The sequence below is a fragment of the Nyctereutes procyonoides genome, unplaced genomic scaffold, assembly GCF_905146905.1.
Source record: "Nyctereutes procyonoides isolate TBG_1078 unplaced genomic scaffold, NYPRO_anot_genome, whole genome shotgun sequence".
NCBI classification, from domain to species: Eukaryota; Metazoa; Chordata; class Mammalia; order Carnivora; family Canidae; genus Nyctereutes; species Nyctereutes procyonoides.
Window position 1 is genome coordinate 21,460,286 of NW_026575141.1, and position 22,073 is coordinate 21,482,358.

General features: G+C 40.5%; 1 protein-coding gene across 10 annotated transcripts in view; it reads right to left on the reverse strand.

Annotated features, from left to right (window-relative positions):
* The window catches only part of ICA1 (islet cell autoantigen 1), a 144,292-nt gene extending 122,901 nt beyond the window's left edge, over positions 1-21,391 (reverse strand). For 3 of the 10 annotated variants that reach the window (XM_055307570.1, XM_055307572.1, XM_055307573.1), the window contains exons 1-2: positions 20,962-21,037; positions 7,057-7,147 (exon numbers count right to left, since the gene is read on the reverse strand). The gene's annotated coding sequence lies outside the window, so the exon portion shown is untranslated. Of the gene's footprint in view, positions 1-279; positions 339-7,056; positions 7,148-10,329; positions 10,349-20,961; positions 21,038-21,287 lie in introns of those variants that run through there. The other 7 variants (XM_055307566.1, XM_055307563.1, XM_055307567.1 and 4 more) reach the window with 7 other exon arrangements.
* Positions 21,392-22,073: the final 682 nt, after the last annotated feature.

Below are 22,073 nucleotides of genomic sequence, written 5' to 3' on the forward strand. Positions count from 1 at the left end.
AAGACTATTTAAATATGAGACCACAAAATGTAAAAGAATACTATATATTGCTTAAGTATACAAGTATCATAGAGTAAAGGTATAAAAATTGCCTAGGAATGATAAATATTAAATTCCAGATAGCAGTTACTCATACTGAAGTGGGTGGGGATATTATTTAAGAAGAGTACACAGTGGCTTCAATTGTACTCATAATGTTCCCTTTGTTAAGCCTGGTGGTGACTAGACTGCATCTGTGTCCCTCTTTACAGATTTGAAATATTTTATAAATGTGCTCACTTTGGCAGCATATATACTAAAATTGGAACAATACAGAGCAGATTAGCACAAGAAACCCCAAACCAGGAAACCCCACCCACCCAACCATCCACCCAAGGGAAATGGAAGGCAAGAAATACAAAGGATCATGTGTTAACTATAGAGTTGGTGGTATGGGCGGGGAGCAGGGTTCAGCTGTAGGGGTATAGATTTGCTGGTGCCTCTTAATCTGTTCTGGGTACCAGGAAGGGAAGAAGAGTGCGTTCTTGTTGATTAAGACTTGCTCCTGTGGTTGGCCTTTGGCCATGCTGCTGCCTGACTCTCTCCCTTCCCAGGGACTGACCATTAGCCCAAGCTGCCCTTGTCAGGTGGGCTCTGGCATAGAGTGCTACACTTGCTGAGGTTCCTCATCGTACTGACTAGTAAGGAATTTGGGGAATTCTCACAACCTTTTCTGTATAATAGGAGGGTATTAGCTTGGTCACAGGTGATTCCTTGCCCTGATCTCTTCCCCACACCCAAGGAAATAGGTCTCCATTTTTTTTTTTTAACTTTTGTTTGAAATAAAGTCCTTAGCTAGCTGGAAAAGAAAACAAAGTATTTCATAATATTTCTAAAAAATGAGCCAGCACACTGAAAACAAAACAATACATACACATACAACACAAAAGGCTAAAGGCTAAATAAAACAAAATACCAGAAGGGTTAAAAGAAGGAAAATGTGATTATTTTGGTTTTTACCAGCCAACCATTGTATTTTCACCTAATCAGTAAATATGGGAGTAACTTTATGCCATTGTCCTTCACTCCCTTTGCTCTACTTAGGAAAGTCAGCCAAGTCCACGGCTAGAGTAAACCAACCCAAACACACTTGCCTACCAGTTTCTGGAAAGACTGGAGAGCTTGCTACCTAAAGGAATGCCTCTGGCCAGACACAGAGGCTGGCTGCCAATGTGAATGCTCAGTAAATGAATGCTTCTGGCTACTCCATAAAATCAATCTAGTTGTTCTTCTAGACCTTTAAAAGTGCCTCTAAAATGATTTGAAATGTTTTTAAGTTTTAATTTTTAACATTTAAAAAATGTTAAAAAGATTTTAAAAATGTTTTAAGGGAACTAAATGGAAGTGCTAAAATTCTAGGTTTCGGGTATGGGGACGTGAGAAAGGAAGACATTTTCCTGGAGTGTCTGGATGCCTCTGAAATGATGGCATCCAGTCATAAGCATCTCTGTGCCTCCTGGAGGACTTCCAAGTTTGTGGACAAGTTGCTTTGGGAATGACATTCATGATGAGTAAGCCTTGCCCTCTACTCAGTAAATCATAGAGAGGCCACCAACTTCTAGCCTTCTCAACACCCACACAGCTGCTTCCCTGCAAGTACATGTTTATTTAGCTCAAAGCTTCCAATAAAATTTCTCATGAAAAGACATTCTTCAAGCAAACAAAATTAGTATACTCTTTGCGTGAGTCCAATTTCACTATGACCTCCTAGGAAAGTTGATATTTTTTAAATAATTTTTAATTGTGGTAAAAACCACATGAATATAACCTTTAAAAGTTTTAAGTATAAGGTACAGAACTCTTAACGATATGCACATTGTTATATAACAGATCTCCAGAACTTTTTCATCTTGCTGAAACTCTGTATCCCTCCAACCATTTCCTCCACCCCTCCCCCACTGGCAACCACCATTCTTACTGTTTCTACCAGTTTGACTATCTTAGATACTTCATATAAGTGGAATTATGCAGTATTTGTCTTTATTATGATTAGTTTATTTTACTTAGCATAATATTGTCAAGGTTCTATAACCTATGACAGCTTTTCCTTCTTTTTGAAGGTGGAATAATATTCCATTGTATATATAAAGCATATTTTCTTCATCTATCCACTGATGGACATTTAGCTTGCTCCCACATCCTGGCTATGAATAATGTTGCAATGAACATTGGGTGTACAAATATCTTTTGAGATCCAGGTTTTTTTTTTTTATTATGTTTGTACCCAGAAGTAGGATTGCTAGATCATAGGGTAGTTCTATTTTTGATTTTTTGAGGAACCTCCTTACTTTTTCCACAGTGACTGCACCATTTTAAAGTCCCACCAACAGTGTTCCAAAGGCTTCAATTTCTCCACCTTCTTCCCAATACTTGTTACCTTTCTTTCTTTCTTTCTTTTTTTTTTTGATAGCAGCCATCCTAATGAATGTGCAGTGATATTTCACTGTGGTTTTGATTTGCATTTCCCTGATAACTAGTGATGTTGAGTATCTTTTCACATGCTTACTATCCATATCTTCTTTGGAGAAATGTTTATTCAAGTCCTTTGCCTATTTTTTTCAATTGGGCAATTTTGTAGTTGTTATTACACTGTAGGGTAGGAGTGCTTTATACATTGTGGATATTAACCTTTTATCTATCGTTTGCAAATACTTTCTCCCATTACAAATACTTTTTCATTTTGTTTCCTTTGCTGCAACTTTTTAAATTAATTTTTATTTATCAAAGTATATAACAATTTAAGTTCTTTGTAATGTAGTAATAGATAATAAAAATCACTGAGGAAATGCTCTTTCTACTTGAACTTCTAAGCTATTTGTAGATTATGGTGCCAGTGCTCTTCAAGGTGTTTACAGGTCATTTATGCTGGAATCTTCTGGACCGTCAACAGGCAGATTCCTGGGCCCCATTCCTTTACCTAATGACCAAAAATATCTGGCTTTGGGTCTGAGAATCTGCATTTGTAGCAGGCTTTGCAAGTGATTCTGAAACACATGAAGTCAGAATACCACAGCTAAATGGCATATGAAAAATCCTTTCTGGAGATGGATCTTAAACTGCTGGATTATAATAGACTACTATAGCAAAGGAATCACTGTTGGCAAAATCAGGTCAACTCTACAGGGCATATCTGAATATCTCATGAGAAAGCAGCTGCAGTCAGGACTCAAATCTCCAACTCCATACACCAGAGACAACAAACCTTTTAAGATTTCCTTAAAAATTCATCTTCTCTCGCTCTACCACTTTCTAAATTCATAGTGTCAAAATTGCTACTTTAAAAAAATCATTATAATTCCCATCCATTCACTCATTTTAGTTCATCGGTTTGGTTGCACTGAGCATGTACTGAGTGTCCAGTTAATACACACCAAGCACTGTCTAGCCTCAAGTAACGTATAGTCTAAATCAGCTCTGTCCAACAGAAATACACTATGAGTTACATACGTAATTTTTTTTTAATTTTTTTATTTATTTATGATAGCCACAGAGAGAGAGAGGCAGAGACACAGGCAGAGGGAGAAGCAGGCTCCATGCACCGGGAGCCCGACGTGGGATTCGATCCCGGGTCTCCAGGATCACGCCCTGGGCCAAAGGCAGGCGCCAAACCGCTGCGCCACCCAGGGACCCCCATACGTAATTTTAAATGATTAAATAGCAATGTTAAAAATGTAAGAATAGTAAAAAAATTTTTAAATAACATATTTTAACTCAATATATCTAAAGTATTATTTCAATATGTAATAAAAAATTAATAATGATGTATTTTGTATTCATGTTTTTGCACCAAGTCTAAAATCTGGTGTGTATGTTATAGGACATCTCAATTGAGACTAGCCACATTAAGTGTCAATGACCACATGTGGTTAATGGCTACAATAGTGAACAATGCAGGTTAGGCAGAAAAGACAGACATAATTTTCGTATCCAAGAGATTCTTAATATTTGCAAGGGACATATAAAAAAGACCTTTGTGAATCCTCAAATTTCTAAAATCTGCTGTTAGAAGAGTCATTTCCCCTATAAAATACAATAAAGTCTATGATTAGCTAATACTTCGTGATTCTGCAAAGGAGGCTGTATCTCCATTTCTGCCACAAGACACTTATGAAAGAAGCCCAAGATGAATGCTATCATGTCTCAAGCATTTTAATAGCACAGAGAAGACTTCCTAAAGTTCTGTCTGTGACCACATTACTTTGGAAGATAAGCAAAGAAGAGCAAGCATCAAGCTGCTTATGGACTTGCCATGACATGAAAAAAAAAAAAAAACCCACCAATACTGTTAAATTCAGCATGACTTAACCACATGAATGTCTTTGTTTCACTAAATTTTGTCTCTCCAAGGAAGACAAAGCAGATGAGCCAATAAGAATTAAAACCTTCTCAAAGAAGTAGGGACTCAAAAGTTAATAGATCAACAGAAAGCAAGTTTCCAGAGCACCTGGCTGGCTCAGTTGGTAGAGCATGTGACTCTTGATCTCGGGGTTATGAGTTCAAGCCCCATGTTGACCATGGAACCTATTTTAAAAAAAAAGGCAAAAACAAATTCCTAATTCTGATGTAACAATCCTGAGGGTGAGGGGACTGGTTAGTGAAGAGTGGCTTGTCAAAGACAAGTACTAACAGGGAAAGATGTCTGCTGAGAGATGGAGCTGCTGCTGAGGCCAGCACCCTCTCAGGTGACACTGAGACTACCAACCTAACCCACCTAGAGTTTGCTGGGTTGCCCCTGGAAGGGGACATAGTACACTGACCCCATGCGCCAAGGCCAGGCATTAAGACCACCATTGTTCTCAGCCATGCCCATGTGGCTGACAGGCCATTCTGTCTTGTAGGGAGAACTGGGAGAAGAGGGATACTTCGTTCATTGTACTGGGGTTCTGTGAAATAATTATGCTTATTTTTCCTCTTTGCTTTTCTTACAGCTTGCTGTGTTGTATCTTTAATTTTATTCACCCATGTGGACAGACTATAACTTTTTTATTTCCTATAGCCACTAAAAAGCCATTTGGAACACACTGGATGGTCAACACACAGGCTAAAGTTTTCCCCCAAGTACTCCAAGGTTCCCAGAACGCTATAGCAAGCCTGGTTCAAACAAAGTTTGATGTATTGCTGCAAAGAAGAGGAGCTGATCTGTCCTCAGATGCCTTAAACCCTGAGACTTAGATTCTCTTCCTTAGAAATATAACATGGGGAAGTATTTTCATTCCACATAGGCTGGCTTCAGCTGCACTGAACATTTGTTCTGGCCCAGAACTCTTTTCTATGAGCTTATGGAGTTAGCTGATGGTACCTCCAATTACATTTGAATTATGCAAAGAGTATAAAATTCTTGAGCCAACCCTTACTCAGAGTAAAGGTAAGATAGTTACATTTTACTGTATCAGTACTCTCAATCCACAAATATGTTTCAATAAACTTTCTCTTGAATCACATTTTCTAAGTCTGTTGTATATCTTGTACAGTTTTATGTCTAAAATTAATTACCTTTACAACTTTAGCAGATTTTTCTATCAGTGAACAGTTTTTCTATTAGATGGAGTACAAGCTGAAACTGAATCCAGAATCCCTTTCCCCTGTATCTGCATTGAGCATATGGTGGATTCTCTTGAATTGCAGATCTGAGACACTGCCAAATTTGTCATTTTTCTAACTTACTCAAAATTCCCTATTTTCTGACTAAAAATTGTCACTATCTTAGAGCTCTTCAGCACTGCTGTACATACCAGCATTTAGCTTTCTTTGGGAAGTGGGCCATTTTCCCCCATAAGAAACACACTTTTCAAGTGATGTGGGTGCAAAGTGGTACATTTGCATCATTTCAGAGTAAAATCACTCATTCCCAAACACCAGCTTGATGACACCACACATCACTGAACAAGTGCAAATCTGTTCATATCCCAAACATTCCTGAAGCTGGGATGTGTCCTACAATTATACCCTTGTTTATTGTCTGGCAGTTACTTTCCTTCCTTCACAGAACATAAAATGGTAAAAGGTCTTGTGAGCAATGGTTTCTTACATCTGATGAAATACAGAATAATTATTTAAAATTAAGCCTTAGTAAAAACACATCACTACATGCTACAGACTTTTGGGGCTATTTGAGTATAATCAAGAAGGAGAATCTGAAGTCAGGGAATGCCGGGTGTTGCCTGTGACTTAGAACGAGTGCCATGACAGAGGAAGGTGCCCAGGTTCAAGAAAAGAGAGGAGAGGATAAAGAGCTGGCTTCTTACATGGCCTCTGGGCTGAGTTTCTGAGAATTAATAAAGGCTGGCCAGGTGAAGGGTAAGAATGAGGGCAGTGAAGGGGAAGGGCAGGGGTGGGTGGTCTGTCTATTCCAGAGAGAAAGCAATGAACATAATCTTGCATAGCAGAATTGCATGGCACGTGTATGCAAGCAATCATAAGCAGTTGTGCAGTCCTAGAACTTACAGAAAGAAAAGATGTGACTGAGGAGACACAGGGACCAATCTCCAAGGCCATCCCTGTCTCCTTCAGCATTTAGATATATTCTATAGCCACAGGAGGGTGGACACTCAATGTTGTTTGTTTCACATTTAGTGAGCACCTTCTATGTCCTGTCTTTGCTGCAGAGTTCATCTTTGACTATCTATAACAAATGCTGGAATCCTGTAGCATGCCTCCTTAATTTAGCTTCCAACTATACAATCTTCAGTACATAATTTTCTGCCAGTTTCATCTTTCCATTTTTCTTTCAGAGATTAACTTCATCTAGAAATATTACCAGTATTTGATATCTCGTTTTGTCTTTGGGTTTATTTTTCTGGTGCAGTCTTAAAACTAAGTAAGTCATATAATTTAGAGCCAAAAGGAAGTTGAGAAACAATAAAGCCCCTTTTTCTTGCATAACATATATAATTGTCAAATCACTGTTATACACCTGAAAATATTATAACACTCTACATCAATTATACTTCAATAAAATATAAAACAAATAGATAATTAAATAAATCAAGAATAGAATAAATTAAATAACATGGGGACCTGTGATCCAGGGAGGTGACTAATGGGTCTCAGAGAACAAAGCCAAGTAGCTTCAGAGCCAGGGCTTCAATGCAGGCTCCTGATGGCTTGCCTAATGAACAGAAGAAACACAAATCTGTCAGAGGTTCTAGGTAATGAGTTAAAAAATAATTTAATGTTTGTACATTTCTTTTGCTCCAAGTTATTTTTCATCTTTTTTCCCAGTCGTTTATCTTTGGTCATTTTCTCTTATGTCAATAATGATTTTTATAATTTCCCATGAAGAGAAGGAAGTATGTTTTAAGTATAAATGTTAAAACAGTTTTAGCAGAAACAGAGAAAAACAATTTCTCCACATGTAATTATGTATTTAAAAAACATTGGTTCTTCAAATCACAGTTGAAAAATTGCTATAGATGGTGGGAAGTTGAAGTAGTCTTCCATCATATCAAAAGCTAAATATTAATTAAAGGAATATCATTTTGGGGCACCTGGCTGACTCAGTTGGTAAAGCATGCAACTCTTGATCTCAAGATTGTGAGTTTGAGCCCCACTTTGGGTGTAGTTTAATGAAAAAAAAATAGTAATACAGTAATGTGATTTTGACTAGCTTTTATGAGTGTTTTTCTTCTTTATCAGATATCACAAACTCTTCTATTCAGTTTTGTTCAAGTTATGATTACTTGAGCATTCCATGTACCTTTATATGGATTCTATCTCTATTTGAGTTTGTATCTCCTGCAAGTGATTTCTTTTCCTGCAAATGATTTTTTTTAAAGATTTTGTTTATTCATAGAGAGACACACAGAGAAAGGGGGGGGAGAGAGAGAGAGAGAGAGAGAGAGAGGGAGAGAGAGAGAGAGAGAGGCAGAGACACAGGCAGAGGGAGAAGCAGGCTCCATGCAAGAAGCCCCACCTAGGACTTGATCCCGGGTCTCCAGAATCACACCCTGGGCTGCAGGCGGCGCTAAACCGCTGCGCAACCGGGGCTGCCCTGCAAATGATTTTTGATATTTCATAAATTAACAAGTACAAGTAAAATACAATAATGCTTAAATTTTGTAAGTCAGCAAATCTTATAAAAGCAAAACAGAATTCTAATCTTACTCAAGGCAACTAAAGGATGAGTGAATTTTTGTTTAAACCTTATATGTAGGGCAGCCCGGGTGGCTCAGCGGCTTAGAGCCGGCTTCATCCCAGGGCATGACCCTGGAGATCTGGGATAGAGTCCCACATCGGGCTCCCTGCATGGAGCCTGCTTCTCCCTCTGCTTGTCTCTCTGCCTCTCTTTCTCTATACTTCTCATGAATAAATAAATAAAATCTTTAAAAAATAATCTTAAAAAAACTTATATGTACAAATTGTTAAAATTTGCATTTTCTGTTAATGAATTGGGGTCATAAGATTTTTTTAATATTTATTTATTCATGAGAGACACACAGAGAGAGGCACAGACATAGGCAGAGGGAGAAGCAGCCTCCCCTTGGGAAGCCCAATGGGGGACTCGATCCCAGGACTCTGGGATCAATCAAGCCCTGAGCTGAAGGCAGAGGCTCAACCACTGAGCCACCCAGGCATCCCAGGAGTCTTAGGATATTTTTAAATGATCATTTCATTCACATTTCAGAACAGCTCAGGTACTACATACAGGTATTAACTAGCCTTAATGCTTCCCTAAACATACTAAAAATCATTTCTAAAGTAAATATTTCAAATGTCAACATAACTTATCTCCCAATATAAAATAAAAGCCAGTAAACCCATGAGTATGTAACAAATTTGTGCCTCCTCCATGTCACTTCACCCGTCTGGCCTCACTTTGCTTGCCTGTGAGACAGTAAACCACGCTAGCTGACATCTAGGATGCTTTTGGTCACAAAGACCATAAAGCTGATTTTATTTTAGAGACATTTATCTATGAGAAAGCCCTAAAATAATGAACACATCTTCCTTTTTAAAAATGAGGAAACTGGGGTTCTAAAAAGTTGTCCAAGAGAGCAGGATAAAAATCAAGTTCTCAATAAAGGAAGCTGGGATTGAAACACTAATCTCCAATTAGCAACCTGGTGTTCCCCTCAGTCTCTGTCTCAAGAGACTGTTTCTCAAAGGAAAATATCCAACATAGCATTTCATATTCTAAGAAACTGGGAAAAAAAAGTCAAGATATTCTCTAAAAGGTTATCATTCTCACCATTAATATTAGTGAAAAATATGATATCACCACAAAAAAACAAAGAACAAAAAACTCAAATGGCTCAGAAGGGGCATGGGCTAGGTCTTGCTCTTCTTTCTCTTACAGCCTTGCTTGTAAAGGACAATTGATGGTGAATTTTGTGCTACAATGAAAATCATAGCAGCAATAACAAAGAAGCTGGCATTTAAAAACAAAAAACCTCAAACAAATCCACAAGAGCAAATAACATAAAATGGATTAAAAGACTGGGAACAGGGCAGCCTGGGTGGCTCAGAGGTTTAGCACCGCCTGTGGCCCAGGGCGTGATCCTGGAGATCCGGGATCCAGTCCCACATCAGGCTCCCTGCATGGAGCCTGCTTCTCCCTCTGCTTGTGTCTCTGCCTCTGTGTGTGTGTGTGTGTGTGTGTGTGTCTTTCATGAATAAATAAATAAAATCTTAAAAAAAAAAGACTGGGAACAGATAAAGAATAAATATGGTGTCTTTGCTAAAGAAAAGATTTTTTTTAAACAAAACCTTGCTTATAAATTATATTCACCTTTGATTTTATTTAGATTGGTTTACATTACTTCCAAATGTCAGTTCAAATTTAGCAATGGGTTTTTTTTTTTTAGTTTTTCTAAATTTTTAATTACTGTCAAACATAGATAAAATTGACAGATCAGTGATCACCAATATAACCCCCACACAGAATCAACTATTATTAATATAATAAAACATTAGAGGGTGCCTGGGTGGCTCAGTCAGTTATGCACCTGCCTTCAGCTCAGGTCATGATCCCAGGGTTCTTTTTTTTTTTTTTTTAATTTATAAATTAATTTTTATTGGTGTTCAATTTACCAACATACAGAATAACACCCAGTGCTCATCCCGTCAAGTGTCCCCCTCCGTGCCCGTCACCCATTCACCCCCACCCCCCGCCCTCCTCCCCTTCCACCACCCCTAGTTCATTTCCCAGAGTTAGAAGTCTTTATGTTCTGTGTCCCTTTCTGATATCTCCCACACATTTCTTCTCCCTTCCCTTATATTCCCCTTCACTATTATTCATATTCCCCAAATGAGTGAGAACATACACTGTTTGTCCTTCTCCGATTGACTTACTTCACTCAGCATAATACCCTCCAGTTCCATCCACGTTGAAGCAAATGGTGGGTATTTGTCGTTTCTAATGGCTGAGTAATATTCCATTGTATACATAGACCACATCTTCTTTATCCATTCATCTTTCGATGGACACCGAGGCTCCTTCCACAGTTTGGCTATTGTGGACATGGCTGCTAGAAACATCGGGGTGCAGGTGCCCCGGCGTTTCATTGCATCTGAATCTTCGGGGTAAATCCCTAACAGTGCAATTGCTGGGTCGTAGGGCAGGTCTATTTTTAATTCTTTGAGGAACCTCCACACAGTTTTCCAGAGTGGCTGCACCAGTTCACATTCCCACCAACAGTGTAAGAGGGTTCCCTTTTCTCCACATCCTCTCCAACATTTGTGGTTTCCTGCCTTGTTAATTTTCCCCATTCCCCTGGTGTGAGGTGGTATCTCATTGTGGTTTTGATTTGTATTTCCCTGATGGCAAGTGATGCAGAGCATTTTCTCATGTGCATGTTGGCCATGTCTATGTCTTCCTCTGTGAGATTTCTCTTCATGTCTTTTGCCCATTTCATGATTGGATTGTTTGTTTCTTTGGTGTTAAGTTTAATAAGTTCTTTATAGATTTTGGAAACTAGCCCTTTATCTGATATGTTATTTGCAAATATCTTCTCCCATTCTGTAGGTTGTCTTTGAGTTTTGTTGACTGTATCCTTTGCTGTGCAAAAGCTTCTTATCTTGATGAAGTCCCAATAGTTCATTTTTGCTTTTGTTTCTTTTGTTTTCGTGGATGTATCTTGCAAGAAGTTACTGTGGCCAAGTTCAAAAAGGGTGTTGCCTGTGTTCTCCTCTAGGATTTTGATGGAGTCTTGCCTCACATTTAAATCTTTCATCCATTTTGAGTTTAGCAATGGGTTTTAATCTCTAGTATTTATGGTGGCTTTTTCTCTAAAAGCTCAATTTCAAAGGGTGAAGACAAAAGTCCTAATCAACTTCTTTAAAGAAATATTACACACCTTTCAACTGCCATTATAGAACATTATTAAATGATAGGAATACATGTTTTCCTTAAATTATACTTCAAAAATGCACTTTATAATTGGAAGATTCTTACCAATTTAACAATTTTTTATAGAAGAAAAATATGAAACGGTTAACTTTATCATCTAATATCATGCTGTCCAAATACAATAGTCACTGGCCATTTTTGGCTGCTGAGTACTTGAAATATGGCTAGTCTGAATTTAGATATGCTTTTGGTGTCCACTGGATTTTTAATACTCAGTAGACCCCCCAAAAGTAAAATTATCTCATTGATAAATCTTAGATTTATAGGCTATAAATAATTTTAGATTTATATTTTATATTTATAAAAAGATGTTTTATATCAATGTATTTGTACATATTTGCATTTATATAACTATATTATATATAAATACATATTTATACATTCTATTTTTCTATTTATATATTTATTTTTATTTTATGTTATAATATTTTGCACATATTGGTTTAAATAAAATATATTATCTAATTTCACGTATTCCCTTTCAGTTTTTTAAATATGCCTGTAGTATGTTTTAAATGACTTATATGGCTGCCATTTCCTTTTCACATACAGCCTTAGTCTAAAGCATTAAGCAAATCAATAAAGAGCTAGAAATTAATTTTATAACTCAGGTCATCAATATTCTACAGATAGAACTTTAAATAGTTCTTTCTCCCTAGAATCTGTCAGAAATGTCATTACAAATATAAAATTCCATATATGTACATATATATGTATATATACAAAGACTGTATATATGTATAGATATATTCACATACTGTTTATAGTTTTTTTAAATGACCTACATAATGACTGCATCCACATTTTCCTTATAAGTTGCTTTAAAAAAGTCCAAATCTATGTGCAAAATGCACTAATAGTTTTGGTTTTTTAAAAGATTTTATTTATTTATTCATGAGAGACACACACAGAGAGAGAGAGAGAGAGAGAGGCAGAGACATAGGCAGAGGGAGTGGCAGGCTCCATGTAGTGAGCCCGATATAGGACTCGATCCCGGGACTCCAGGATCACGCCTGAGCTGAAAGCAGGCACTTAACTGTTGAGCCACCCAAGAGTCCCTGCACTAATAGTTTCAAATCAGATTCGTGGAAATAAGAAGATAATAAACTACTATAAGACCATCAAAAAAAATCACTAAAAGTGAAAAGATAAAATTGTCTCTATGTATATTTATATATATATACATACCTATAAAGTATATGTACATATTTGCAAATGAAATATACTATATACAATTCATATACAAATATATAGAAATATATGAATGGTTAATAATATTACAGGTATGATAGGAGTATGTGAATGTATGAAATTACACATAAGCATAATTTCAGCAATCAGAATAATCAGGGAGACGCTGTTTACAAGGTTCTTTAATATTAAATTCATAAGTTGAAGCAATTATAGAGATTATCAAGTAATTTCTTACGCCTTCACTGATTCACTCAGAGGTAAGAGAGAATTTATAAATCATTCAGTCAAATCTCCTCTTTTCACATGGCAAAGAACTGAGACCCGGAAAACATCCCAAGACACGGAGTAAGCCTGTTTCATTAGTCTTAAATAACTGAAATACACACACACCAATAGGTAGTTTAAAAATGTCTATACTATGCACAGATAAACGGCCTTTCTCTGGAAATGGCTTGTAGTCAAGGACTTTCCTTGGTAAAGTTGTAGCTACTAACTCCTGTGTGAGTTTGGGCTGGCTTAAGAGCAAGGGATGAAGGCTGCCTAGGCAGGGGAGGGAGAAGCAAGAAGGGGACTTTAAAATAAAAGTCAAGCAGCAAAGGGAAGCAAACAGAAAGTTCTACATCTTCATGTATCCCAACTAACAGAGCTACCCTTACCTACACTGGGTCATCTAATTGGTATTATTTGAGAACTAGTCAAAGATCTCTTTTCCAGACTCTCTCTACTCTCTTAGAGAAGAAGCTTAAAGGATTAAATAGCAGCAACACCCAGAGTAAATAAGGCACAAGACTGTTTTTTTTTTGTTGTTGTTGTTTTGTTTTGTTTTGTTTTTTTGATGGGTCAGGAAAGATAGGGCCATGGGCATATACCTGGTAGGGCAGGGAGAATAACCAGGAAGTAGTCCAAAGGGGTGCAGGTCCAAGTCAGGAGTGCAGGAGGGAAGAGAAAAGCAGGAAGCAGAAAGGAGGGAGTGGTTTGGCACCAATGCTAAGTTTATCTACTTCACAATGATGCCCATGCTGCCTATGGCAACACTGAAGAAAGAGCATTAGATACAAGGACATTAATCCTGGCCTTCAGGAAGCAACAGGTGTTAGAAAACTCTCCAGGGTTATGATGACCAGTCCCCCTCCTCATTTACTATAGGGAATCATGGCTCTTGGCATTGTGCTAGGCACCCTCTCTCATAGCTTCCACTCTTCGTGCACCACTGCTCACTTCTTTGGAACTATCCAGCACCATGACTATAACTACTGCTGTTCCTTTCTCTTTGTCTGGAAGGGAGAGGTCTCACCCCCTTTCCCCTTCTCATCCTGCTGGGATGGCAGAAGACAGAATCAGCTAGCATTGTTGACTAGAGAGTTCCAGAAAACAATATGGAAGCTAAATGGTTTGTATGACAACTTTTGTATGCAACTCTGCAGCACTTCATGGAATCCTGATGGGCCATGCTAGAGAGGCCATACAGAGACATTCCGGCAACAGTCAACAACCAGCAGTAATTGCTGTACCCGCCCAACTATTATCTCCTCTCTTCAAGTTAATTAACCTCCCTTTCTGCCCTCAGCCCAAGTTCTTTAAACTCTTTCCTCCTCCAGTTACCATCTCTTCCTTCTCTTCACTGAGGTCTTTTCAGACCACACAGTTGCCTTCTCCACCATGCCAGAAAAAGTTTTTCACTATGAATCCAACTTAAGTCCTCATCTCATTTGACCTTTGACCAAGCTCCCCTTCCTTAACTGTTCAGCAAACACTTTACACTTCTGAATCTCTTCTAATTTCTTTGATAGCTCCTCTTTCTCTGTGCCCACATCTCAGTGACCTACAGGGTTCCGACCTTGGTTGTCTTCTACTGTACTTCACCTGCCTCTTTAGGTGATTTAATCCACTTTGTGTCTTCAACCAACAGCTGTGTGCTAATGACATCCAAAATTAAACAGCTCTCCAGAGACAGCAGTAGGGAGATGGAAATATGGACGTGGTGCTCTAAAGAAGTGTTTAAATTCCCATCTCCCCATTATAATCTTCACCTGGATGTCCCACAGGTACTTCAGCGCATCTAAAACTGAACCTATATCTCTCCATCTGCATCCCCAAATCATTCTATTTTTTTTCCCTGTGGTTCCTATGTTAATCGCCAGCACAAAATCCACCAAATGGCCCAAACTGGAGATTTGACTTCTCATCTTTTATAGCCAGTCTCCAAGTTCTCTCCATTCTACCTCCTAAAAAGCTATTAGTTACATCTTCTCTTTTCTATGTTGACAGCCAGGACTTAGTCTAGGCCTTCAGAGGCAAAACTATGCCTATATTTGCCCACTCCAAACTTTCATATTATGGTCTGAACTATTACTATAATATGCAGTTCTAATCATGCTGCCCTCTCACTCTAAATGCTTTCATTGCATTCTCTTCCCACTAAAGAAATTCCAAACTCCTTGGCAAAAAACATCAAATGAAAATTCAAAATTTCACTATACTCCACACACAACTATTTGCCGGCCATTTCAGAAGGCTAGAGCTTCCCTGAATACACTATGCCAAGGCTCTGTGAAATTTCCTTCCCTTGAAATGCTCTCCCCCCCCCCTTTATCCAATTGGCCAATTTAAAGCTGACTTTAAGCTTCTCTCCTCAAATGTCACCCCCTCAGTGAAGGCTTTCCTACTTGAACACGCACAGTTCCATACCCAGGGATCTCCCACTCCTATCCTTAACTACAGTCCTTACCTGCCCCCTGCTGGCAGTACCCAGCACTCCCAGTGCTCTTCTGCACTGAGCTAATTACATCATCTGCACTACACTGCAAGTCCCTTGGGGGCAGGAACCCTAACTGGTTCATCTCTGCCTCCTTACGTCAAGCACAGTCCCTGAAACACAGCAGGCCTTTGGTAAATATGTACTGCACAAAGGGCAGTAATTGTGTGCTTCCATTCACTGAGCACTTTACATGTGTGAAGCACTTAACACCATTATCTCATATGTGGACACAGCCACCATGAAGGGGATACCACCCCATTTTGCAAATGAGAAAAAAAGCTGAGAGGAGGGTATTATGCTGAGTGAAAAAAGTCAATCGAAGAAGGACAATCATCATAAGGTTTCACTCATATGTGGAATATAAGAAATGTGAAAGGGAGTATGAGGGAAAGACGGGAACTGAGTGGGAAAAATTAGAGAGGGAGAAAAACCATAAGGGACTCCTAACTCTGGGAAACAAACAAAGGGTTGCGGAAGAGTCGGTGGGGGGGATGGGGTAACTGGGTGATAGGCATAAGGAGGGCACTTGATGGAATGAGCACTGGGTGTTATATTATATGTTCGCAAACTGAATTTAAATTAAAAAAAAAAAAGCTGAGAAAGGTAAAATAATTTGCCCAAAGTCAATAACTGGTAAACTTAGGTCTGCTTTTGAATCCTGAGTTCCTGTTTTTAACCACTCCACTCTACTCCTGAATGAAAGAGATAAGATAATGAGCCCCATTTCTATAAATTGTTTCTATAAAATTGTTTTTAAAAAAGAATTTCTCCTGGTCACAGGCTCAGGTGCTGCGTTAGTCCTAAAACCATTGCCAAAATGGTTCTTGTGTACAACAAAACTTTGATGATGGCTATCAGGGTTAGCACCAGAAAGGAGAGGCAGCACCATTTATTACAATTATCTCCTCAGTCTCTGGCTTAGGATATACTTCTCCAGACACATGCAGAGAAGGCTGTATTTCTCCCAAGGACCATTAAGTTTCAGACGCTGGTGTCCATGCCCTATTCTGGGAACAAAGATGTGGGTGTGAAAGATCGTGACGGTGGCAAGTAATAGAATGGAATTTAATGTATGCTCTGGGGAAGTGGCCGCTATGATCTTGGTTCTCCATGTACAAATACTCTCACCTTTAGAACAACAGGCCTTTCTGTTGCAGAATCTAGACTCTTAGGGTTAACAATATACCATTACCTACATGGTCAGTGATCCATTCCTGAACACATGTACCTCATGCTTCCCACCTCACAGGACTGAATTGCATTCAGTTATCCTTTTTAGTCATCTTCTAATTCTACATATTTTCTGTTAAATGTATTCTAAAATTAGCCTCTTTTTCTCTAATTCTGATAACTTTAATATCAGTCTCTGTTTATATCAGTCTCTGTTTTCTAATACTTCCACCACCTCCACGACTATCCAGTGCATAACTGAAACCAGTCTTGCATTTACCCTGATGAATACATTTAATAATCTCAACTCACAGATAATCAAACCTGCCCAAGGTCACTCAGCTAACAAGGACACACATGTACGGTGGGCTTCAGATATGAGGGCTATTTGCCAGTATTTTCTTTATAAACTGGATACTATGTTGGGGACTCTCTCTATTCCCAAGCCTTTTTCAATCTGCCAAATTCTTATTGGTTTTCTAATCCTTAACTCAGGGGCCACCCCCTTCATGAGTCTTCTCAGGTTTTCTGTTTGCACTCTTCCTCGCTCTGTCATCCAGGTGGGATGTCTTGGCCCTGGGTTTCATCCCCTCCTTGCTTTCACTGAAATATAACTGTCAGCAGATTCTTCTCTTTCTCTCTCTCTTACTACGCTGTAGGCTCCTCCAGAGCAGGCCAGGATGTAGGTCCTGTCCTGGGATTCCCAGCACTAGAATGGTGCCTAACACATAACATACATACAACAAATGCTTTGCTGAGTACTGAATAGTGACCCTACTCCTCTGCTGTGGTCAAAGGCCTAGTGAATGATGTCATCTGACTTAGGAGGAAATACTTCTCATCATGAGCAATGCCATTTTCTCAGCTTTTCATGAACTCATTGTCTCACTAGGTTTATACAAGGATAAGTAGTTGCTATTAGTTGAGGAACTACCACCTGTCAGACACTAAGATGTACACTTCATGTACATTATGCTTATCCTGACAATAATGCCAAGTTGACATCATCCTTTTGAGATGAAGCTCAAAATCAGCTACCCTAAGTAAATGGCCTTCAGTCATATAGAAGGAAGGTTTGTTTTAAAAGCATTATAAAATGTCCTATTATGTATAGTTATCCCTGTCCTGGAGAGATTCATTAGTATCTGAAATCATTTATGCATACACACACACACACACACACAATACAATTAATTTAGTTGCTGGAATAGTGAAAACATGGTTAACTAGCATTTACAGAGGTTCAAGACAATTCTACTATATGCATTATCTGGGGTAAATCATGCTTATCGTCTTAATTTTCTTATAAACAGGGATTATAATACCTACTTACTTCAAAGGGGATTTAATATTTAAAAAAGCTCATGTTTGCCAAAATGTTTTGTTAAAGAAGTGGGCAGAGTCCCATCTTAGAGCACTATGCTGCATAGTTTAGTGCAGAGTTTGTCAAAGTGGTGCCATCAGAGCTACCTGAGGTATTAACAGCAGATGAGAGAAGCCAGGCTGGAAGTCCAATTTAACAAGTTCCCAAATGATTCTATTGGACACAAAAGTTTGATAAATACCAGGTTACAACAATGCTTCTCAAGGTTTAATATACACATGAATCACTTGCAGATCTTGTTAAAATGCAGATTTGAATTCAGAGGGCTGGGGATAAAGGGGCGGGGCAGGTTGAGATATCTATGTCTAACAAGCTCCCAGGGGAAGTCAATGTTGCTGGTCTATGGATCACATTTGAGTGGCAGAGGGTTGGAAGATCTATCCCCACTGGAACAAATTAGCTTTGCTTTGTTCCAGGACGAGAGATTGAATCTCTCAGCCTCAGGGAGTATTCCAGAAAGTCCAAGCTCTTAGCATTGCTACAAAACACTTGAACTACTCAAAACCAAATTGGAACACATTTCCTATCCCAGGGGGAAAAGCAGTAGCATCCTTTTCAGATAAGGACAGTACATATGTTTAGCATGTAAAAGAATAATTTACTATTACTGAAGTCCTATTTACTGTACAAAACATTTAAATATATTATTTCTAATTCTGACTACAATTCAACAAGGTGTATGGTCTTACTCTATAGATAAGAAAATGCTAACATAGAGAGCATAAGTTACTTGCTCAAAGTCACATGGCTATTTACGTGCTGCAGGTAGGGTTCCAATCCTGTTCTTTTTGGGATTCAAAGCTTACATGTCCTTTGCACGTCCTCCATGATACTAGGGATGATTGTGGTACAAAATGTGACAGCTTAGGGAAAAAATATTTTCTCATATTATTCTTGAAATTCAAAACTTTCCTAAGGCAGATTCTAGATGGGGGTGAGGATGGAGATAAGGTTAATTAATTAGTGATCTATAATGCCTCATGAACAAAAACATGCAGATAGTATCTTTGACTATGACTCCCGTAAATCTAATAATACAGATGGAATAAAAAGGACATCCGTACCAGTGCACTGATCCTAAATGTTGCCACCTACCATCAGGCTTCTAACTGTGGAGCTCAACCAATAAAAAGGAACAGTTCTTTCTGACCCTTGTCGCCTATCAACTTTCCCACTTTCTATTATATGAGGTTTCTGTAACCCTAAATTTCACCCCAACACAGGTTGACCCTGCCATGTGATTTCACAGTTACCACACTTCTCTTGCCTCTAATAAAACTGCCTGCACCTTTAAAAAAAAAAAAAAAAAAGTACTGTTTAGTCAAATACATTGAAAGTGCAGCAATCTTGAAGATTTCCCTTCAAGTAACAAAATTGTCTGTATTTATCATAAAGTTGACATGGAGAGAAATGCATGACAATAAAGATGCTCAGGGAAATCAGTCAGATACTCAAGTGTACCAAGTGGAGGAAACACAGCTATGAAATAAACTGTCTAGGCATTTACCACCCAGTGCCTTTACCATTTCATGATCCATGGGTGGAGTATCCACAGTGTTTTAAACCTCAGGTTGCTTAACTGTTGTTTTCTAAATACTCATCTTTAATAATAGAATTATCTACCTATATAATGCAAAATGGTACATTTAGAAAGCCACATCTCCAGTAATTAAATATATACATAGTAGTCTAAAAGCAAACCGTGATGTTTGAACTATTAATCATAAACTGATTTGGTCCCTCTGATATTCTTTATGCAAGACATTTCAAAAATAAAGACTGAAACCTAAAAAGAAACTGGTTTGAAAACCCACTTAAAAGTATTTTTAGGCTGTGTATGTGATTTAAATAGAAGGTAAGAAACTGAGTCTGGAGCACCGATCTCAAACCAGTAAGTATTTCCTACTTCACTCCCTAACCCCAACAGTTCAGATCTCAGAAAATCTAAATTAAAGGTCCACAGAAACCAATTTGAGATTTTTCTGGAGAGCCTTTTTACTGTAATGTTTGGACATGAACATGTTTGCAATGAGTCATAATTTATAGGACCTTAATGGCCAATGCCTTATGTGCCTTTCTTCCTACATTCAATATCATTCTCAATCCAGCTGGTGATATATTTTCCAGGCCCTCATAATTTTTATGAAGTTACCAGATCTCAGTTTCTAAGGCTGCTACCCGGCACCTTTTCTCATGCTGATTTTTTTTTTTTTTTAAGCTATCTAAACAGAAAAGAACCTGATTCTCTTTCTAAACTGTAAATCTCCCCAACCAGGTAGTTAATGCCTTTTCCCAGCAAAAGGGCACAGTACTTCTGAGACCCCCAAAGAGAAGATGAGGGGCCTTGGGGACAATCCAGGTTTAAAAAAAAAAAAAAAAAAGACAGTGAGGAGTGAGGAGGTTAATGGAAGGGGAGGGGGCCTCTGGGCAAAGGCAGACATAATAACAGGATATGACCGCTTCTAGAGGAAGCAGGAGCTGCAATAGCCCGAAGGCAGGAAAGGCGGAGCCTGTAGCACCCTAAGGAAACGGGCCGGGTTTGCAGCGACCTGCCCGTTTAGGGGCTCCTGCCCCAGTGGGGTCCAAGGCTGCTGAGCACCTCGCCTGCGGGAGACCAAGCTCAGGCCTCCCGGCTCCAGGAGTTACAAAGAGGCACCCATCTGCTCCCTGCCACCTCTGCCAAAGATGGGCCACGGGGCGGAGAGAAACAGCAGCCGCCAGGCGCCGCGGCAGGTGAACTTGTCCACAAGTCAGCCCCGGACACGCACCAGACCCTGCCCAGAAGGGGCCCCGGGGCCGGCCGGAGCGGCTGGGGGTGCGGCGGGCGCGGGCGCTGGAGCTGCGGCCGGCGCCCCGACCGCCCCCACCCCGCTCCCCGGGGCCGGCGCGCGCTCTCAGGCGCGCGCATCCTCCAGACCTGCCCAGGCCCGCGGGGGGCGGCGGGGGAGGGGAAGGGGACCCGCCTGTCACCCGGCGGCCTCAGGCCGGCGCCCCGACCGCCCGGCGTCTCCCGCTGCAGCCTGCAGCCCGCCCGGCGCGCCCCCGCCCCGGCCCCCGGAGGGCAGGTACCTCGGAGCCCCGGCCCCCAGGAGCCTCCCGGCCGCGGTCGGAGCGTCCCTCCGGCTCCCTCCTCCGACGTCAGCGTCAGCAGAAGGCGAGGGAAGGGGGCGGGGGGAGCGCAGGCACCGGCCCTTCCTGCGGCGCTCGCCGCCCGCCGGAATAGGAGCCCGCGGAGCCCGTGCGCGCCGCAGCGCAGCGCCGCGGCCGGGGGGAGCGGGCGGCCTCGCCTCCCCGCAGACGCCGCCCCCCCCCCTGCATCCTCGGGAGACGCCCGGGGCGGGGACCCCTCCCGCAGGACCCCGGCTCCCGGAGGAGCGAGGGCGCGAAGGCCTCACCTTAGGGGGGGCAGGTCTGGGATGGGGGGGTGAGCCTCCCTCTGTCTGTCCTCCCTGGGGACTCTCCTCGGCCCCCATCTCCTGGGGCAGCCCCCGCTCCGACCTGCCGCCCGGGGTGACCCCGCCCCTGCTCTCCCGCAGGTGTTCCACGTGGCCAGAGCGCGTGCGTCACAATGACCTGGCCGACAGGTGGGAGCCGCGGCCGACGCTCCACGGGTGCCTCCGTGCTGAGCGCGGAGCGTCCTGCTTGTCTGCACGTTAAGATTTGTGCGGCTTTAGGAGACTGGAGACTTCATGACTTCAATGCTAAGAAGAGTTACAGGGGCCTGTCATCTGGAAGTCAACTTTGAACTTAAAGGAGAAAGGATGTGTGGGGAAAGCACAACTCTGTGTGTGTGTGTTTTATTCCCATACAATCATATATCTTTCAATCTTTTTTTTTTAATTTTTTTTTATTTATTTATGATAGTCACAGAGAAAGAGAGAGGCAGAGACACAGGCAGAGGGAGGAGCAGGCTCCATGCACCGGGAGCCCGACGTGGGATTCGATCCCGGGTCTCCAGGATCGCGCCCTGGGCCAAAGGCAGGCGCCAAACCGCTGCGCCACACAGGGATCCCTATATCTTTCAATCTTAAGTTATTGACGGTTGTAGTGATTTTGCCTTATCGGGAAAAAAAAAAATAAGCCACCAAACTCTTGCTTTTAGGGTACCTTGAGGTGATTACACAAAGAGAAGGTGTTGGAATAGGTGCTTCCTAAAATCATCTATGCTAAAAAGCAGTCCC